This window comes from Mus pahari, chromosome 17 (genome assembly GCF_900095145.1).
Source record: "Mus pahari chromosome 17, PAHARI_EIJ_v1.1, whole genome shotgun sequence".
Taxonomy (NCBI): Eukaryota; Metazoa; Chordata; class Mammalia; order Rodentia; family Muridae; genus Mus; species Mus pahari.
The window spans coordinates 45848165-45856239 of record NC_034606.1 but is presented as its reverse complement, the minus strand read 5'-3'; the positions used below and the strand labels follow the sequence as shown (position 1 = coordinate 45856239).

General features: G+C 42.3%; 1 protein-coding gene across 3 annotated transcripts in view; it reads right to left on the bottom strand.

Moving 5' to 3' along the window:
- The window catches only part of Tnrc6b (trinucleotide repeat containing adaptor 6B), a 217188-nt gene that overhangs the window by 177234 nt on the left and 31879 nt on the right, over positions 1-8075 (bottom strand). The window contains exon 2 of one of the 3 annotated variants that reach the window (XM_029548218.1): positions 108-175. The exons of the other annotated variants lie outside the window; for them this stretch is intronic. The gene's annotated coding sequence lies outside the window, so the exon portion shown is untranslated. The remainder of the gene's footprint in view (positions 1-107; positions 176-8075) is intronic. 3 annotated transcript variants of the gene reach the window in all.

Sequence of the window (8075 nt, the reverse complement as noted above, 5' to 3'; positions counted from 1 at the left end):
AAAAAAAAAAAAAAAAAAAAAAGGAATTCAAGAAAGAAGTCCTCCCATACACCTTCCTTCTTTTTAGAATGAAGATTCCTGATTTACTGCCAATGATAAAAACTTACCTCTGACAGTATCCTGGGGCAACTGAGACGATCAGTCTTGGTTACATTCAATGCAAAAAGCCAAAACCCTGAAGAGAAAAAGTCACACTGAGCTGCAGAGATGATGTAAGATGCCCGAAGCAGCAGCAGAGCAGGCAGCAGACAGCTTTATCTGATTCCACTCTTTCTCCATTTGGTGTTTGTGGGTCATTGGCCTAACTCTGAAAACATTTTCCTCAAGGGTCAGTAAAATACACATATAATGCAAGGTGCCAAAGACCCATTCAATAAAGGCCAGGTCATAATAAAAACAATGTTCAGTAAAGGCTGGGGATGACGCTCTCCAGCGCAGACTTGACTAATGTGTGAGGCCCTGGGACCCATCCTAGCAACAAATGAGAATAGGACAGTTTCTGGTGACATTAAATCTAAATTCAATCTTTATGACTTTCCTTTTAAACAAACTGATTTATTATTTATTATTATTATTATTACTGTCTTCATGATGTGTTTGTGTGAACGAGTACATGTATGTATGGATAGACTGAGAGGAAAAAGGAAAAGGTGGGAAATGATACACTTATAATTTCAAAAAATAAATTTTTCTCTATGAAGCCACACTGGCCAAAAATTCACAATCCTCTTTTTTTTGTTGTTGTTTTGTTTGGTTTTGTTTTTTTGAGACAGGGTTTCACTGTATAGCCCTGGCTGTCCTGGAACTCACTTTGTAGACCAGGCTGGTCTCAAACTCAGAAATCTGCCTGCCTCTGCCTCCCAAGTGTTGGGATTAAAGGTGTGCACCACCACCGCCCGGCTACAATCCTCTTATTTCAGTCTCCCAGGTGCTAGGATTACAGGTATGCCACAAACAAATCTTTACTATTTCTTATTTTATCTGTTCCTGCTATCTCAAAAATACCAAACTGCCCTTTCAATTTCTCCATCTCGATGTCTCATAATCACTTCAGACTGAACTTGACCCAACACTACCTTTACCCTGCCTAGGCTGCTCCTCTCCTTCACTGTCTTCCCAAGGCCCAGATTTCTGATCTTAAGTTCACCCCAAGTAATCTCACCTTCCCTAACCCCTCACACAAGCCCACCCGTGAGTGCTAGCATTGATGCTTTCAAAATTTGCATCTCAGACCCACCCACAATTCTTCATTTTCACTGTCTTCATTGCTTCCCCTTCAAAGGTGCTGTGCCACTCTCGCTTCTCCCTAACTCACTGCCAAATTTAGCTCATTACCAGCAGCTAGTAAATGCAGAGGTGACTATTTTCTGATGACAAGATCTCCTGGTCAGGATGCACCTACTTTGTGTTTGGAGATGAGCAAAACAAGCACCAGTCCAGGCTGTCAGAAAACTGTCTATCCATAAGTTGCCCACTTGGTTTCACAACCCATTTTGTGCTCTATCTATGAGAGGGTATGCTATTCCTGTGGCTTTGCAGGATAAGGGATAGCTTTAAGTCCCCAGTATGTCACAATAGTTAAAGTGGTACTTTACTGAATGACCATATTTGCCATTACCTGTTTACTGCACATAACTGTTGAAATCAATACACCAATGATGATGTAAACAGAATTAGGACTATCTCCATCACTCCCTCATCCTTCTGCTATGCCACACTGTTGTTACAACCATCTCAAAAGCAAATCTGACCTTTGTGTATGTTGTGGCTTAAATTGAGTCAGAAAGTACCCACTACCTTTAGTGCAGTTTTTTTAAAAAAGGATTTTCTAGATGCATTTCTCCTCCACTGTGACCTGGTCTCTGTTCACCACACCTGCTGATTTATGCTGAAGCCCCTCACTGATCCCCTTCCACTGCTCTGCCGCTGGTGTCCTCTCCATGAACTTTCCTGGACCCTCCTCTGAGATATATCATGTTCTATTGGTAATATACATGGGTCTGTCTTATGCACGCAACATGAGCTCCTTGACAGCAAAGATTAAGTCTTACATATATTTTAATTTGGTGAGATGTCCAACAAACATGCTGAAGCAAACCCGAACTGCATCCTAGGAATTTAATACATAATGCTGGCAGTTCCCCCAATAAATGGCACTGGGTATATAAAGTTAAAGGAGCTGGCTGCACCTTCAAGACAGATCTGGTTCTTCTGGAAGACTCGGGGCTACGTAGTTACGTGCGACCCTTGGCATTTCAGAGAATAGTCAGATTCTTCAATTTGTTGTCAGTCTCTGATTATCAAGAGAACAACACTGTCTAACCTTAGTTATTTATTCTGATGAGATTCTTCCCAGGCTGATCTTTCTAGATCTATCATCAGTTCAAATTCTACACCAATGTCATAATATAGCTCATTATTACATACGCTCTTGACAGAGAACTTTAGGTGGAGATGATAACCAAAGAGGTGGGTCCTTTTCCTGTTTCATTGTCATCTTAGACACTTGCTGACATTTAATGAGGACAAAAAGACATTCTGGCAGAGGACAGATGAGCAAGGGAAACTAGGTATTTTTTTCCAGGTGTATATTTTCCTTAAAAGGGACAGAGTTATCTCTGCACTCCTAGGATCAAGTGACTGCCACCTCAGCCTCCCACGTAGCTGAGATTACCTGGGCACTCAATCAGGCCTGGCTTCCAGGTATTCTCAAACTGGGTTTCTCAAAAAAAAAAAAAAAAAGCTTCTTTCTTGCTCTGAACCAAGTACTGGCATATTGAAGATAAACATAAACACTGATTATTCTAAAAGCTTAAGTTATCTACAGCAGTATTTTTCTTCTAAGAGATGAATACCAGGAAAATGCCTTCAAACAACCATTTTAAAATGCTCAGAAGTAATGTAATCCTACCACCTGGTCATGCATTGTTAGGGTGGTAAGCTACTGACCACAGCAGTTTCCTCTACTATCTTAAGGAACAACCAGAGTAATCTTGGGACTTAGAATGAGATTCTGAAGACCTCAGACTCATCCATCCCCAGGTTTTGCCAAACTGAAATAGACTACAGTCAAGTATTTAACTAAACTCACACAATATAATTACAGCTAAGTGTTTCCTAGAGAATATGGCAAGCTGAAAGGCATATATATTCAACAAATGACACTTACTTTTCTAGTATCACCTCTGATGTGACAGGGTTTTAATTTTCAAACTTAACTATTCAGTGTGATTCACTTTAATTCTCAGTTTAAAAATTCAAGCAGCACAGAAAAAAAAAAAAAACCCTTGATCACTCAGTCTCTTCCCTCACTACCCTCCTTAGTTCTCCCTGCTGTCACCAGCATCTATCTAGTATTGTCTTGCAATGCAGAATGTTAAGGAATATACTATACTCCCGCACTGTAAAAGCAACAGACAAAAAGCAGCCAAATAAAACCACCAAAACAACAGCAAAAGGCAACACCACACATTTCAGTAACTACATATTTGCTTGGTTTATTTTTTGAGATAGGGTTTCAGTCTGGCCCTGCTCTCCATCAGGGAAAAGGACCTTCAGTTTCTGATCCTCTTGCTTCTAACCTCCCAGTTGCTGGGGACTGAACCCAGGACTTCATTTTTGTTTTTGTTTTCTGAAACAAGAGTTTTTCTGTGTAAGCCTGACTGTCCTGGAACTTGCTCTGTAGACCAGGCTGGCCTTGAACTCAGAGCTCTATCTGCCTCTGCCTCCCAAGTGCTAGGATTAAAGGGGTGTGCCACTATCACCCAGATGAACTCAGGACTTTGTGCATAGTAGGCATGCACTCTACCAAGTGACCTACATCTGAAACCCCGTATTTTTGTGATTTTTTTGGGGGGGGGGTTGTAAGAAAAGATCTTCCTGTGTAGTTCAGGCTAGCCTCAAATACCTTGCTTCATCCTCCCAATTACTAGAATTACAGGCCTGTGAAACGAAAAACCTTAACTGAGCCACAAATGAACACTGAAAACCATGAGTTCCTCTGTTGAAGGCAATTGGCTACGAAGGAGGCTCACAGGTAGTATTTTAAGTGAAGCTGTGATTGTAATAAGGGAAACCCCAGCAAGGAGGCTGGAAAAGTCATTCGAGGCCAGTTCTGGAAAGGAGCAGCTAGCCCAAGTAGAAAAAAAAAAGGTTACGTACTGAATTAAGTTCCACAGATAATAGCAGAAGCCTGGGAGTAAGGTGTGAGCAGGCCTGCTGGTTAGCCACCCAAACAGCGTTTGCTTTGCCCCAAGGTTTGGAAATGCTGCCCTCACAGCTTTCAACAGGTCCAGTTTAGCTTACTGCTTTAGAGATTCTGTAAAAATGTTCAGGTCTACACATTCCTAAACACATATCCCTTTAATCCTAAAATCTGTGCCTGTGTCCCTCTTTTCTCTCTTAATTATATTTGCTAGAAAAAAGATTTTTTCTTTTAATTTGAGTGAGGGTGTCACTATATAATCTAGGCTGGCCTTGAATTTGTGGTCTTCCTGTCTCAACTTCCTAATGCAGCTTGCATTTGTAGTTCCAATGTCCCTATCTTTTTTTCACAAATGTAACTACCAGCTCTGTGCTGACCATCCCAATGCCAGTGCTGAACATTCTTACCAGCCTCTAGAATCAGATGCATTGCTGCCTACACCAACAGACTTCGCTACCTCCTGTGCCACCGGTGCCTAAGACTCAGTGCAACTACAACTCAAACAGCCTGTCCCCAACGGGTGTTTTCCCTCTACCTCTTCTGAACAATATCACCCCCTCAGAACAGAAATCTGACTACATCAGCTCCTAGCACCAAAGCCTATCAATTCTAATCCGTGTGTTTTTCTTATCTATGTCTGCTGCCACTGACTTTGACTTCACTCACTTTTACTAGTTTCACTAGTTTTTAAAATTTGGTTTTCTTAGCCTCAATACCCACTACCTTCAACATAAGAATGATATTTAGAAAGCACAAACTCTTGAGTAAGAAAATATAATTTCTACTCCATGCTATACCTGGCCCAATACCTGCTCAATTCTCCTGCTTCATCTTTTTTTTTTTTTTAAAGATTTTATTTGTTTATTTTATGTAAGTACATGGTAGCTGTCTTCAGACATCCCAGAAGAGGGAGTCAGATCTTGTTATGGATGGTGGTGAGTCATCATGTGGTTGCTGGGATTTGAACTCAGGACCTTTGGAAGAGCAGTCGGTGCTCTTAATCACTGAACCATTGCTCCAGCCCTCTCCTGCTTCATCTTACAAAGCTACACTGTATTCAATTTCCCTAGAGCACCCACAGTAGTTTCATATGCCTTTGTGCAAGTTATTTCCTCTTGGAAGTACCCACAGGCCAAACTTCTCAATTTGAAGACAGATGCAGGTTAGGCAATCTTTTCTGTGAAATCCCTGACACCGTCTTACCTCACAGGCAATCTCAACTAACTACTTCTGAGTTAGCAAACTGTACATGCACTACTCCCTAGGCTTGCTTCTGTGTGGACTACTGCTTATAGGCTTCCTGTGGTCTGGTCCGTGTCATGCTTTCAATAAGAATGGCCCCCATAGGCTCATAGATCTGAATGCTTAGTCATCAGGGAGTGGCACTGCTTGAGAAAGATTAGGAGGTGTGGCCTTGTAGGTGTGTCACCTGGAGACAGGCTTTGAAGTTTCAAAGGTCACGGTCAGGTCCATGCCGATAGATGAGGATGTAGACCTCAGTTACTTCTCCAACACCATGTCTGCCTGTGTGCCACCATGCTCCTTGACATGATGATAATGGGACAAACCTCTGAATCTGTAAGCAAGCCCCACCTAAATGCTTCCTTTTGTGAGCCTTGGTTGTGGTTGGTGTCTCTTTACAGCAACAGGACAGTAACTAAGACAGTCTGCATCAGAGGGATCACTTAATACTTCATCGGTATTATTAAATACAGTGTCTGCCCAAGAGACAGTCTCAATAAATCCTCGTGTGATCAACACACATTTTTAGGGAAAAATAAACTCAACTCAATACAATATTCTGATTTGACTCATGTAAAGATTCTATTCACACATCTCTTTAAAAACAAACAGAACAAAACAAAACAAAACAAAAAACCCCTATAGTATATCAGGATATAGTATATCCCCATGGTACCTACAGTAGTAGAGCATGCCTTGGGACTGGTACAGAAGAAGCCTAGAACTTGCTATGTAAAACAAGCTGTCCTAGACTCAAAGATCCACCTGCCTCTGCCTCTGCCTCTGCCTCTGCCTCTGCCTCTGCCTCTGCCTCTGCCTCTGCCTCTGCCTCTGCCTCTGCCTCCCACACCTGGCTGTAAAACTCTGACTTTAAAACCTCAGTTTTACTCTACTATCTGGAAAAATCTGGAAAGACCGCTTGGTGTAGGGGACAGTCTCAAGCAGGAATGATGAGAAAGACAGGTATCCCACCTTGAGCTACTAAGCCTGTTTGTTCAATTGTATGTGTTCTAGGCTACTTCCAGGACAGTTGGTCAGTTCTTAAGCAAAGGGCTTGAGAAAATAGGACTGCCTTCTGACAACCTAAACACAATAATTGTGCTCATCCTCATCATGCTTCAGAGCCAAGAGCCTGAAGGCAGGCTTCACTGTCACTGCTGGTCACGTTAAGAAGTTTCACTTATGCCGGGCGTGGTGGCTCACACCTTTAGTCCCAGCACTTGGGAGGCAGAGGCAGGCCGATTTCTGAGTTCGAGGCCAGCCTGATCTACAAAGTGAGTTCCAGGACAGCCAGGGCTACACAGAGAAACCCTGTCTCAAAAAAACACACACAAAAAAGTTTCACTTATTTATCATGCCTGGATATCTCTCTCTCTCTCTCTCTCTCTCTCTCTCTCTCTGTGTGTGTGTGTGTGTGTGTATGTGTTTTGTGTGTATACTCCCACATGGCGGTCAGAGGACAACCTTGGTGTCATCTTCAAGATCACTGTCTACTTCTCTGGTGACAAGGGCCTTCACTGCCTCGAGCCCCTCAATGAAACTAGACTATCTGACAGCTAACCTCAGGGATCTCCTGTCCTCTGTCCATCTTGTGCGATTACAAACCCATGCCACCACAGCCAGCCTCACAAGCACTTTACTGACTGTACCATCACTCTAGCTCTGACACTTTGCTTGTTTGTTTGTCTGTTTGTTTTGTTTAGGGGAAAACAGTCCCACTATAAATCCTAACCTCTCACCTCATACTATGCAGCCCAGGATTGCCTGGAACCAAGTGCAGATTACAGGTGTCTCAGTAGAATGTTTTTGCAACCCATTTATAATGGAAAAGAAAGGCCTTTATTCTCCTTCTACACTGTATATTAATTCTGTTTACTTGAGTTCCTTGAGGCAAGGTTTGCTACATGGACCACGCTGACCTTCAAAGTCACAGCATTCTCTTGTCATTTGCTTTCCAATGCTGAGTTTACAGCATGAGCCACATCACACAAGGCTGTGTGCGTGCGTGTGTGAGTGCAAGTGTGCGTGTGTGCATGCACGCACTTTGTTCAGGATAGGTAAGCACTCTACCAGCTGGGCTACATCCTACTCCCTTGGTTTTTGTTTCATTTTTGTTTTTTGAGAGGCAGGTCTCACACAGCCTCATTGTGATCCTCCTGTCTCAGCCTCTGGAGTACCTGGATTATAGGTATATGCCACCGTGCCCAATTGTTGGCAAGTTTTAAAATATACACTGCCTCTGAGATAAACCAGTGAACTGGACATTGATATGGATGATAACAAGGCAAAAACAAATCTCACCTAATACACAGCCTGTCACTCACATCATACATAAAGAAAACTAAACAGTAACTGTTTTGACACAGAAGTTCACAGAATGTACAGAAAGTGGAGGGGCAACCTATGCCACCTTCAGAAAGAAAAACTGATTCCAACTGAAAACGATAGAATTTAAAACAGTAGTTCTCAAATCTATTCATCTGAGGAGCTCAGTTCATTCCAAAAAGTTAGAGGACTCCAAAGTGATTTTATGTTATTAATATTACCAATATATATCATACCAAACAGTTGAAAGTGTGAATTGGGAAGGGAAGGGAAGGGAAGGGAAGGGAAGGGAAGGGAAGGGAAG